The sequence below is a fragment of the Scyliorhinus torazame genome, chromosome 15, assembly GCF_047496885.1.
Source record: "Scyliorhinus torazame isolate Kashiwa2021f chromosome 15, sScyTor2.1, whole genome shotgun sequence".
Lineage (NCBI taxonomy): Eukaryota > Metazoa > Chordata > Chondrichthyes > Carcharhiniformes > Scyliorhinidae > Scyliorhinus > Scyliorhinus torazame.
In genome coordinates this window covers 200,263,506-200,276,711 of record NC_092721.1, presented here as the reverse complement: position 1 = coordinate 200,276,711, position 13,206 = coordinate 200,263,506, and the positions used below count along the sequence as shown (strand labels likewise).

At 56.6% G+C, this 13,206-nt stretch overlaps 1 protein-coding gene across 5 annotated transcripts in view; it reads right to left on the bottom strand.

The window, feature by feature from the left end:
• Positions 1–13,206, bottom strand: part of gdpd5b (glycerophosphodiester phosphodiesterase domain containing 5b) — a 317,896-nt gene that overhangs the window by 259,169 nt on the left and 45,521 nt on the right. The gene's annotated exons all lie outside the window — the stretch shown is intronic.

Below are 13,206 nucleotides of genomic sequence, written 5' to 3'. Positions count from 1 at the left end.
TAACCATCTCCCTTTGACATTCAACAGCATTACCATCGCCGAATCCCCCACAATCAACATCCTGGGGGTTACCACAGTAGCATAGTGATTAGCACAGATGCTTCACAGCTCCAGGGTCCCAGGTTCAATTCCCGGCTTGGGTCACTGTCTGTGCGGAGTCTGCATGTTCACCCCGTGGCTGCTTGGGTTTCCTCCGGGTGCTCCGGTTTCCTCCCACAGTCCAAAGATGTGCAGGTTAGGTGGTTTGACTATGCTAAATTGCCCTTAGTGTCCCAAAAAAATAGTGGGGTTACGGGGATAGGGTGGAGGTGTGGGATTCGGTTGGGTGCTCTTTCCAAGGGCCGATGCAGACTTGGTGGGCCGAATGGCCTCCTTCGGCACTGTAAATTCTATGAAATCTATGAAACCATTGACCAGAAATCTAACTGGATCAGCCATATAAATACTGTGGCTACCAGAGCTGGGCGAGGCTCAGAGTTCTGCAGCAAGAAACTCACATCCTGAGTCCCCAAAGCCTGTCCACCATCTGCAAGGCACAAGTCAGGAGTGTGATGGAATACTCCCCACTTACCTGGATGAGCGCAGCTCCAACAACACTCAATAAGCTTAACAAAGCAGCCCGCTTGATTGGCACTCCATCCACCAACATTGACCCCCTCACTACCGACGCACAGAGGCAGCCGCGTGTACCGTCTACAAGATGCACTGCAGCAACTCGCCAAGGCTCCTTCGACAGCACCTTCCATACCCACAACTTCCACTGGGGCAGTCACCTGGGAACCCCAGCACCTGGAAATTCCCCTCCAACCCTCTCACCGATCCTTCACTGTCACTCGGTCAAAATCCTGGAACTTCCTGGCTGTCAGCAGTCTGGGTGTACCTACACCGCAAGGACTGCAGCGGTTCAAGGTGGCGACTCATCACCACCTTCTCCAGTAATTAGGGATGGACAATAAATATTGGCCTTAACCAAATTCCATGTGGAGTGCCGAGCTGGCAGAGGGCCGGCCCCATGGGAACACCGAGCTGGCAGAGGGCCGGCCCCATGGGGAACACCGAGCTGGCAGAGGGCCGGCCCCATGGGGAACACCGAGCTGGCAGAGGGTCGGCCCCATGGGGAACACAGAGCTGGCAGAGGGCTGACCCCATGGGGAACACCGCGCTGGGTGAGGGCCGGCCCCATGGGGAACACCGCACTGGCAGAGGGCCGGCCCCATGGGGAACACCGAGCTGGCAGAGGGCCGACCCCATGGGGACACCGAGCTGGGTGAGGGCCGGCCCCATGGGGAACACCGAGCTGGCAGAGGGCTGACCCCATGGGGACACCGAGCTGGCAGAGGGCTGACCCCATGGGGACACCGAGCTGGCAGAGGGCTGACCCCATGGGGAACACCGAGCTGGCAGAGGGCCGGCCCCATGGGGAACACCGCACTGGGTGAGGGCTGACCCCATGGGGAACACCGCGCTGGGTGAGGGTCGGCCCCATGGGGAACACCGAGCTGGGTGAGGGCTGGCCCCCTGGGGAACACCGAGCTGGCAGAGGGCTGACCCCCTGGGGAACACCGAGCTGGCAGAGGGCCGGCCCCATGGGGAACACCGAGCTGGGTGAGGGCCGGCCCCCTGGGGGACACCGAGCTGGGTGAGGGCCGGCCCCATGGGGAACACCGAGCTGGGTGAGGGCCGGCCCCATGGGGAACACCGAGCTGGGTGAGGGCCGGCCCCATGGGGAACACCGAGCTGGGTGAGGGCCGGCCCCATGGGGAACACCGAGCTGGGTGAGGGCCGGCCCCATGGGGAACACCGAGCTGGCAGAGGGCCGGCCCCATGGGGAACACCGCGCTGGGTGAGGGCCGGCCCCATGGGGAACACCGAGCTGGGTGAGGGCTGACCCCATGGGGAACACCGAGCTGGGTGAGGGCCGGCCCCATGGGGAACACCGAGCTGGGTGAGGGCCGGCCCCATGGGGACACCGAGGTGGGTGAGGGCCGGCCCCCTGGGGAACACCGAGCTGGCAGAGGGCTGACCCCATGGGGAACACCGAGCTGGGTGAGGGCCGGCCCCATGGGGAACACCGCGCTGGGTGAGGGCCGGCCCCATGGGGAACACCGAGCTGGCAGAGGGCCGGCCCCATGGGGAACACCGAGCTGGCAGAGGGCCGGCCCCATGGGGAACACCGAGCTGGGTGAGGGCCGGCCCCATGGGGAACACCGCGCTGGCAGAGGGCCGGCCCCATGGGGAACACCGAGCTGGCAGAGGGCCGGCCCCATGGGGAACACCGAGCTGGGTGAGGGCCGGCCCCATGGGGAACACCGAGCTGGGTGAGGGCCGGCCCCATGGGGAACACCGAGCTGGCAGAGGGCCGGCCCCATGGGGAACACCGCGCTGGCAGAGGGCCGGCCCCATGGGGAACACCGAGCTGGGTGAGGGCCGGCCCCATGGGGGACACCGCGCTGGGTGAGGGCTGACCCAATGGGGAACACCGAGCTGGCAGAGGGCTGACCCCCTGGGGAACACCGAGCTGGCAGAGGGCCGGCCCCATGGGGAACACCGCACTGGGTGAGGGCCGGCCCCATGGGGAACACCGAGCTGGCAGAGGGCCGACCCCATGGGGAACACCGCACTGGGTGAGGGCCGGCCCCATGGGGAACACCGAGCTGGCAGAGGGCCGGCCCCATGGGGAACACCGAGCTGGCAGAGGGCCGGCCCCATGGGGAACACCGAGCTGGCAGAGGGCCGGCCCCATGGGGAACACCGAGCTGGGTGAGGGCCGGCCCCATGGGGAACACCGCGCTGGCAGAGGGCCGGCCCCATGGGGAACACCGCACTGGGTGAGGGCCGGCCCCATGGGGAACACCGAGCTGGGTGAGGGCCGGCCCCATGGGGAACACCGCACTGGGTGAGGGCCGGCCCCATGGGGAACACCGCACTGGGTGAGGGCCGGCCCCATGGCGAACACCGAGCTGGCAGAGGGCCGGCCCCATGGGGAACACCGAGCTGGGTGAGGGCCGGCCCCATAGGGAACACCGCGCTGGGTGAGGGCCGGCCCCATGGGGAACACCGAGCTGGCAGAGGGCCGGCCCCATGGGGAACACCGAGCTGGCAGAGGGCCGGCCCCATGGGGAACACCGAGCTGGCAGAGGGCCGGCCCCATGGGGAACACCGCGCTGGGTGAGGGCCGGCCCCATGGGGAACACCGAGCTGGGTGAGGGCCGGCCCCATGGGGAACACCGCACTGGGTGAGGGCCGGCCCCATGGCGAACACCGCACTGGGTGAGGGCCGGCCCCATGGGGAACACCGAGCTGGCAGAGGGCCGACCCCATGGGGAACACCGCACTGGGTGAGGGCCGGCCCCATGGGGAACACCGAGCTGGCAGAGGGCCGGCCCCATGGGGAACACCGAGCTGGCAGAGGGCCGGCCCCATGGGGAACACCGAGCTGGCAGAGGGCCGGCCCCATGGGGAACACCGAGCTGGGTGAGGGCCGGCCCCATGGGGAACACCGCGCTGGCAGAGGGCCGGCCCCATGGGGAACACCGCACTGGGTGAGGGCCGGCCCCATGGGGAACACCGAGCTGGGTGAGGGCCGGCCCCATGGGGAACACCGCACTGGGTGAGGGCCGGCCCCATGGGGAACACCGCACTGGGTGAGGGCCGGCCCCATGGCGAACACCGAGCTGGCAGAGGGCCGGCCCCATGGGGAACACCGAGCTGGGTGAGGGCCGGCCCCATAGGGAACACCGCGCTGGGTGAGGGCCGGCCCCATGGGGAACACCGAGCTGGCAGAGGGCCGGCCCCATGGGGAACACCGAGCTGGCAGAGGGCCGGCCCCATGGGGAACACCGAGCTGGCAGAGGGCCGGCCCCATGGGGAACACCGCGCTGGGTGAGGGCCGGCCCCAGGGGGAACACCGAGCTGGGTGAGGGCCGGCCCCATGGGGAACACCGCACTGGGTGAGGGCCGGCCCCATGGCGAACACCGAGCTGGCAGAGGGCCGGCCCCATGGGGAACACCGAGCTGGCAGAGGGCCGGCCCCATGGGGAACACCGCGCTGGGTGAGGGCCGGCCCCATAGGGAACACCGAGCTGGGTGAGGGCCGGCCCCATGGGGAACACCGAGCTGGGTGAGGGCCGGCCCCATGGGGAACACCGAGCTGGGTGAGGGCCGGCCCCATGGGGAACACCGCACTGGGCGAGGGCCGGCCCCATGGGGAACACCGCACTGGGTGAGGGCCGGCCCCATGGGGAACACCGAGCTGGGTGAGGGCCGGCCCCATGGGGAACACCGCACTGGGCGAGGGCCGGCCCCATGGGGAACACCGCGCTGGGTGAGGGCCGGCCCCATGGGGAACACCGAGCTGGGTGAGGGCCGGCCCCATGGGGAACACCGAGCTGGCAGAGGGCTGACCCCATGGGGAACACCGAGCTGGCAGAGGGCTGACCCCATGGGGAACACCGAGCTGGGTGAGGGCCGGCCCCATGGGGAACACCGAGCTGGGTGAGGGCCGACCCCATGGGGAACACCGAGCTGGGTGAGGGCCGGCCCCATGGGGAACACCGAGCTGGGTGAGGGCCGGCCCCATGGGGAACACCGAGCTGGGTGAGGGCCGACCCCATGGGGAACACCGAGCTGGGTGAGGGCCGACCCCATGGGGAACACCGAGCTGGGTGAGGGCCGGCCCCATGGGGAACACCGAGCTGGGTGAGGGCCGGCCCCATGGGGAACACCGAGCTGGGTGAGGGCCGGCCCCATGGGGAACACCGAGCTGGGTGAGGGCCGGCCCCATGGGGAACACCGAGCTGGGTGAGGGCCGGCCCCATGGGGAACACCGCACTGGGCGAGGGCCGGCCCCATGGGGAACACCGAGCTGGCAGAGGGCCGGCCCCATGGGGAACACCGAGCTGGGTGAGGGCCGGCCCCATGGGGAACACCGTGCTGGGTGAGGGCCGGCCCCATGGGGAACACCGTGCTGGGTGAGGGCCGGCCCCATGGGGAACACCGCACTGGGCGAGGGCCGGCCCCATGGGGAACACCGAGCTGGCAGAGGGCCGGCCCCATGGGGAACACCGAGCTGGCAGAGGGTAGAGTCATCAACTGTGACTAAATGTATTTCTAGAGGGTGTAACACATAATTTTGCTCCCATGGTCCAGCCATTCCTCAGCCAATACATCCATCCTGGTGATGTACTGCTTTATTCTTAAGTCAATTGAGAAGCAAAATAAGCTCATTCCTCAATTGAATGATGCTGGACTGCCCCCAAACATGCCTCCGCCCGCCCCCCCCAGTCTGGTTTAATCTCCCGATGTCGTTTCTTCAGGGTCGCTCAGAGCAGTGTCCTGGAGATTGATCTTCAATTCCTGGACACTCTGGGACAATCCCGGAGGGTTGGCAACATTGTTTGAAGAACGGCCTTTCAGGTGAGCCATTAAATGGAGGCCCTGTCCACACTTTTAGTCCCACATTACTCAAGGTCACCAGTTCTCCGTGGTGTCCAGGCCATTACTTGCTCCTTAATTATCACTAAAAACAGATCATCTGGCCATCATGGCATTGCTGTTTGTCGCATCTTGCTGTGCGCAAATTGGCTTCTGCGCTTTCGACATTGCAATACTTCAAGAAATGCTTCATTGGCTGCAAATAATTTTGGGGATGTCCTCAGGTTGTGAAAGGCAATCTTCCTTCTTCTGAAACCCAGGCGAGATTCTTCACCACGCTAACGAAGGTGTGGAGCCTGTTAGTGACAAAGTCTCTTCGATCATCAGCTTCCAGGGCAGGGGAGGTTCCCATCGGAATTCCCAACAACTGTCAGCTTTGTAGGAGGAATCAATCAGTGAATTAATTGAAAGCCGTTCGGTTTTACACAACATGGCAACACAAGGGTCAAGGGTCACCTTGTGATGCATCCTCCGAATGTCACAGGTCACGGGTAAATGTTGCACTGACAGGATTGGGGTCAGTAGGCGAGTGTGCAGGGGGTCGCATTTGAAATGCAAAAAGGGTTAATTGTATTTTAAAAGACGACAGTTTCAGCCTCAATGGATGACAAGTGTGACTCCTGGGACCCAGCTGGGGCTGTCAACTGTGAGCAGATGGGGAGTCCATCACATGGCCTCGCCCCACTCTCCAGCCATTCGTCGGCCAACACATCCATCTTTGTGACTCACGGGCTTCCTACACCAATTGGAAAGACTAATTACCCAATCGGATGAATGTCCGCCAAACAATCTTTTCCCATCCTGCCCCTCCCTCCATTTTCAATATTTTCATATTCGGGAAAAAGAAATGTTCAAAGCAAATGGAAACAAAATTAGCTTTTATAACGTCCTGATGGTTTTTCTCCAAGTGTGCACACACAGCAGTGTCCTGGAGGTTGATCCTCGCTCCCGAGCGACTCCAGGAAAACCCTTGTTGGGGCGGAGAATGATTGGGGGGGGGGGGGGGGGGCGTTGCCATCCCTCGTTCAAGCCCGTCACAGACACGAGACCAGAGACAGGACCACAACATAATGGAGAGGTCTGTCGGATTGTCAATCCTCCAGGAATTTGGGATTAGACACTTGGACATAGCTGTGTACTACAATAAAGATTATAAGACAATAAAACATGGGAGCTAGGCCATTCGGCCCATCGGGTCTGCTCCACCGGTCAATGATATCATGAATGATCTGTTGTGATAATCCTCAACTCCAATTTCCCACCTTATCTCCATAGCCCTCGATTCCCTCACTGATTAAAAATCTGCCTCGCTCAGCCTTGAACATACGTAACAACCCAACCTCTATAGCTCTCTGCGTTAAAGAATTCCACAGATTCACTACCGTCTTAGAGAAGAAATTCCTCACCGCTGCCTTAAATCAGGGGCTGGTTTAGCACGCTGGGCTAAATAGCTGGATTTTAAAGCAGACCAAGGCAGGCCAGCAGCACGGTTCAATTCCCGTACCAGCCTCCCCGAACAGGCGCCGGAATGTGGCGACTAGGGGCTTTTCACAGTAACTTCATTGAAGCCTACTTGTGACAATAAGCGATTTTCATAAATGGACGACTCTTACTCTGAGATTCTGCCCCCTGGTCCTGGACTCTCCCACAAGAGGAAACATCCTCTCAGTATCTATTCTGTCAAACCCTTTGATGGACATTAGAAAATAAACTGAGCTGATCAGACAATGAGGAGTTTTCAGGGTTAACTTGTTCAAAATAATAAAAATTTTCGAGAGGTGAGATATCGGGCGCTTATATCCTCTGATTATGGAGTCGACAAGAAAGTGGGAATAATATTAAAATTAGAGGTCGTCCATTCAGGGGTGATGTCAGGGAGCACTTTACACAACCGATGAGGTCCTGATTGTGGCTCATCATTTAGCATTATTAATCGGAGAGACGAAAGCTTCTCGATTCAATTTCCACTTCAATGGGGGCGCTTGGGACAGTTTCCCTGCTTTTTGTCAAACAATGCTATGAAATCGTTTAGGCCTTCTCGGGATACAGCAAAGGGAATGGGACTGACTGGATTGCTTTACAGAGAGGCGAGCATGGACTCAATGGGCTGAATGTCGTCCTTCGGTGCCTTAATGACTCCAAGACAGATAGCTTTGACAAAGGGTCATCTGGACTCGAAACGTTCGCTCTTTTCTCTCCCTACGGATGCGGCCAGACCTGCTGAGATTTTCCAGCATTTTCTCTTTCGTTTCAGATTCTAGCATCCGCAGTAATTTTATCCAAAAGGGCAGTGGAACTCTGAAATGCTGTCTGTCAGAATGGCTGTGGACACAGGGGACTGATAATTGGCTCAGGATTGCCTTCTCCACCCCCCGCTCCCCCACCCCACCCATACCAACACCCGCCTCAGACTTCAGCTCCCACTGGTAGGGCAGCGAACCTTTGGCAATGTAACTCTCGCACTCCCCCAGCTCCCCTCGGCCCCTGGAGTTGCTTTTCCAAATCAGTCAGCAGCGTGTGAAAACCGTCAACAGAAATAAATGACCGGCTTAGAAGCCAGCAGAGTTGGAAATCACACAACCTTCCTGGCACCATCAGCTATCAGTGCCCTGATTAGGTTGTGTTTGCTTTCAGATAGAACACCAGATATCCCCGCTACACCCTGGCTAGGTCTCTCAGCTAGCCATCCCACAGGATTGTTTGAAGGGTTTGTTGCAATAATTGTTTTCATAAATTATCTGTGCTTACAAGTTGTTAGCACCCTGGGTGATTTAACCCCCCCGCCCCCCACCAAGATTGCTCAAGGATTCTGAATCACTCGGAGGTGAGGGTTCATGGCCAATGACTGAGGTCCTGGAACATTAACCCATGCATCATGCAGTAAAAGATCCCAAGGCACTTCAACAAGAATGTAAATCAGAATGAATTTGACACAGAACCGCGTCAGCAGATATTACAGCACATACATTTGGTCAGAGAGCTATCTTCAAGGCAGGAGAGTGGTGGGGGGGGGGGGGGGGGGGGAAGGACCATTGCTTCAGGCCGAGGCACCAGGAGGCAGCCATCACTGATGGCGCAACAGGATTCAGGGACCAGAACTGGAGGAACGCCTGGTTGGAGGGATGCCGCCTTGGTGGAGGTTACACAGATGGGGAGGAGCCGAGGAAGGATAGGAATTTTTGAATGGAGGCATCGGCCAGATGTGGTCAATGTTGCTTTGTGCGATCAGGGACGACGTGCTGTCAGCTAGAGCTTGGCTTTCCAAAGCCTGACATGCAGAGAGCACAGCCAGCCATTTTGCTCACTGTTTGCGGCAGCTTGCGATGCACAAACTGGCTCTGGAATTGCCTACATTACACTTCAAGAAGACCTTCCCTGGGCATTGGGACATCCCCGAGGTCTGGAAAAGCACTACCTGAATGCAAAGCGCAAGGAACAATGGGCCGAATGGCCTCCTTGTGAGTTGGAGATCGGAGATGTGAAACTTAACCTTAATTTTTTTTTGAGAAGCATAGTTTAAAATCAGAAACAAGTTCTCGCCCATAGCTGGCAGCCGCTCCGCTCTCTCCATCCAGCCGCCAATGCATCAACGTAAAGAGAATAGTTTGATGTTGCTCCTCCGCGAGTAAACATTCTCGGGATCTCTGGTCACAATCGTGCAGGATGGCAAAACACCAACATTGCAAACATTTTTTGATATCAAAGGATTGAGAGGGAGGAAAGAAAGGGGAATGAAAAGTTATGCAGACATACCCCACCTCTATTACTTAAAGGGCCCTGTCACAGAGTGAGATTCAGCTACAAGTGCAAATTGTGAAACAGGCCAGGCCTCAGTCACAATCAGAACAGAGTTCGTGGACAATCAGAGTTTGCACCATCCTATTCCTGGATAAATATTGATGGAGCTTTCATCCCTCACCCCCTTTTGCTCTACAAAGCGTTAAGGCAGATCAGAGTCACAGACAGAAGGAGGGCCTGGGGTTATATTAGGGAGGAAGCGAACAAGAGAGTGAGAGAGAGAAAACAAACAAACACAGCAGAGAATCATAGAAACACAAAATGTAGAGTGCGGGAGGAGGCCATTCGGCCCATCGAGTCCGCACCGGCCCTTGGAAAGAGCACCCACTTATGCCCACTCCTCCATCCTATCCCCGTAACCCAGTAATGCCACGTAACATTTTAGAACACGATTGATCATGGTCAATCCACCTAACCTGCGCATCTTTGGACTGCGAGAGGAAACCGGAGCGCCCGGAGGAAACCCAACGCAGTCACGGGGAGAACGTGCAGACTCCGCACAGACGGTGACCCAAGCCGGGAATCGAACCTGGGACCCTGGAGCTGTGAAGCAACAGTGCTAACCACTGTGCTACCGTGTGAAATGAGAGCAACGCAGAAAGCTGGAGAAAAAAAAAATCATTTGAGACACGGGAAAAGAGGGAATGAGAGAAAAGGAACGAGTGTGAGAGAGAGAGAGAGAGAGAGAGAGAGAGAGAGAGAGAGAGAGAGGCGATTGCCTCTCAATATAGCCAGTTTGTGGGCTGTGCGTTAGTTATACCCGGGGACATATTGGCTCCAGCCCAGGCAGTTCCAGTAAGGTTGCAATCATGAGAGTTACACCTCTGTGTCCCAGGAAAATATTTCAAAAAATACTTTGAAGTGAGTCAGAACAGCTCTGGCACTGACCCAAGACATTACGGATTGTCAGTGCTCGTCAGAAGCACGGCCAACATCCCGGCTGAAGTCAAGGCCTCAAATGAGGCAAAGTCCACTTTACTGATTAGTGAAGCAGGGGAGGGAATGTTACTGCCCAACTCATCCACCAAGGGCAGGTTTCATTCCCAAAGTATTCCTCTGAACGTGGAGTCGGGAATGTCCAACTCTCCACAACTCTCGACACTCTCAGCTTCTTTACAATCAAAGGCCTGACCTCAACTCGTTCAATCTGGTGACCCCTGTAATTCAGCGAGCAGCCCCTTTCACCCCAGGGGTTCAAAAGGTCATAGATTCAAATCCCAATCCCTGTGAATCAAGTACCAAATCTAGTCTGGGACTCCAGTACGGTGCCAGTCGGAGGTGCCACCTTTTGGTGAGACTGTGGCTCCATTTGACCTTTTGTGCGGATGCAAAAGATCCCGCAGCACCAGCGGAACGAAAGCAGGGTGATCCCCCCCCCCCCCCCCCCCCACACCACACCCCTCGATGGTACTCGATCGCACAAACTTCTGTCTCAAAGGCAAGAAAGCATTACCCACTGCGCAACAATGACATCTCAAATCTTCAGGCAATGGATTCATCGTCCAGTCCGTTCACTCCCCGATTCCGCAAAGCCGGCCCACGAGTCAGGAGTGAGATTTCCTCCACACCATAGAAAGCATCCTATCGGGCTGCATCACAGCCTGGTACGGCAACTGCTCGGCCCAGGACCGCAAGAAACTTCAGAGAGTCGTGAACACCGCCCAGTCCAACACACGAACCTGCCTCCCATCCATTGACTCCATCTACACCTCCCGCTGCCTGGGGAAAGCAGGCAGCATAATCAAAGACCCCTCCCACCCGGCTTACTCACTCTTCCAACTTCTTCCATCGGGCAGGAGATACAAAAGTCTGAGAACACGCACTAACAGACACAAAAACAGCGTCTGCCCCGCTGTTACCACCAGACTCCTGAATGACCGTCTTATGGACTGAATTGATCTCTCCGCACAGCTTTTCTACTGAATAAGACAACACTCTGTATGCTCAACCGTTGCCTGTGTCAATGTATTTACATTGTGTATTTATGTCTGTCCTGTGTGTTATCGGTCTTATCTGTACACAGCACAGAGCAATAATTTTCACTGTACCTCGATACACGTGACAATAAATCAAATTAAATTCAATTCAGAGCGGAGTACAGGAATAAATCAGGTTTGCTGTGATTGTACAGGGCTTTGATGACACGAGCTGTAGAATACTGTGGGGCATTTTAGTCTCCATATTTAAGAAAGGACATACTTGTACTGGGGACGGTTCATGACATTGTGGTTCCTGGGACGAGGAGGCTGCACTATAATAAGAGGCCGAATAAATTGGGCTTATATTCTCTGGAGTGAAGATGAACCCTACAAAATTCTGAAGGGGCAGGATAGGGTGGAGGAGGTTCCTTTTCTAAATACTCTTTCCTGGACAGCATGCACTGAAATGAGGATATTTAATATTCTCCGCATTCACAAATAGATTAGAATGATTGTGCCTGTTCAATTAGAATTTTGCTTCACAGCGTTATGCTTTAATCAGCAATAGGAGAGAATGCAGGCTGGTTGGGAAAATTGGACTGGAACACGCACGAACAGACTCAAAAACAGCTTCTTCCCCACTGTCACCAGACTCCTAAACGACCCTCGTATGGACTGACCTCATTAACACTACACCCTGTGTGCTTCACCAATGCCGGTGATTATGTAGTTCCATTGTGTACCTTGTGTTGCCCTATTATGTATTTTCTTTAATTTCCTTTTTTTCCCATGTACTTAATGACCTGTTGAGCTGCTCGCAGAAAAATACTTTTCACTGTACCTCGGTACACGTGACAATAAACAAAATCTAATCTAAATCCAACGCACAGTGGCAGCCGTGTGTACCATCCACAAGATGCACTGCAGCAACATGGCAAGGCTCCTTCGACAACACCGCCCAAACCCTCGGCAACACCTTCCACCGAGAAGGACAAGGGCAAGTTCCCCTCCAAGCCACCCACCACCCTGACGTGGAAATATATCACCGTTCCTTCACTGTCACTGGGCTGCATAAAAAATTAGAGGGGGGACAACAAGGAGTGCAACCTGCATTTATATAGCACCTTCAACGCAGTAAATCCTTCCAAAAAGTGTTTCAAAGGAGCAATTACAAATCAGAAAGCTAGCGAAATGCCACTTGCTGCGGGCGACATGGTGGCACATTGGTTAGCACTGCTACCTCACAGCTGCAGGGACCCGGGTTCAATTCTGGCCTCGGGTGACTCTCTTTATGGAGTCTGCACGTGCCTGCGTGGGTTTTCTCCGGGTGCTCCGGTTTCCTCCCACAGTCCACAGATGTGCAGGTTAGGTGGATTGGCCGCGCTAAATTGCCTCTGTGTGTCCAAAAGTTAGGTGGGGTTATGGGGATAGGGTGGAGGCGTGGGCTTAAGTAGGGTGCTCTTTCCAAGGGCCGGTGCAGACTCGATGGGCCAAATGGCCTCCTTCTGCACTGTAAATTCAATGATTCTATATTATTCGGACAGGTGGCCGAAATCCCAGCGATTAGGACGACGACAGCTGACGGTACACGGACTGAAGCAGCAGGGACCTACACAGGAGGCCAGAATTGGAGGACTTCAGAAAGCTGGAGAGATCGGAGAGATCGGAGGGCTGAGGAAGGATACAAAGATTGGGAGGGAATGAGGCCACAGGAGGGATTTGGAAAGGATGATTAATTTCTGATCATCAAGTCTGGAAGACAATATTCCTTCTCATTGCATTTTTTCAACAGAGCAAATATTATAAGTGTATTAATCTGAGCACCGTGATATGTCGCACTGTGGGAGTGCTCAGGAAGGAAGGCGGGTGGTGGGCGGGACACTCAGCCTTTCTGCAGGAGGTGTTGGAAATAGCATCTGTGTTGTTGGACCACGTTGCTGTATAAAAGTACCACGCAAATCTGCTGAAATCTCAGACAGGCTGAACACACTGACTTTCCACGTTTCAGTAACCACTTCACTGACACGAGGACAATGTTCAGGGGTGAGGAGGTTCA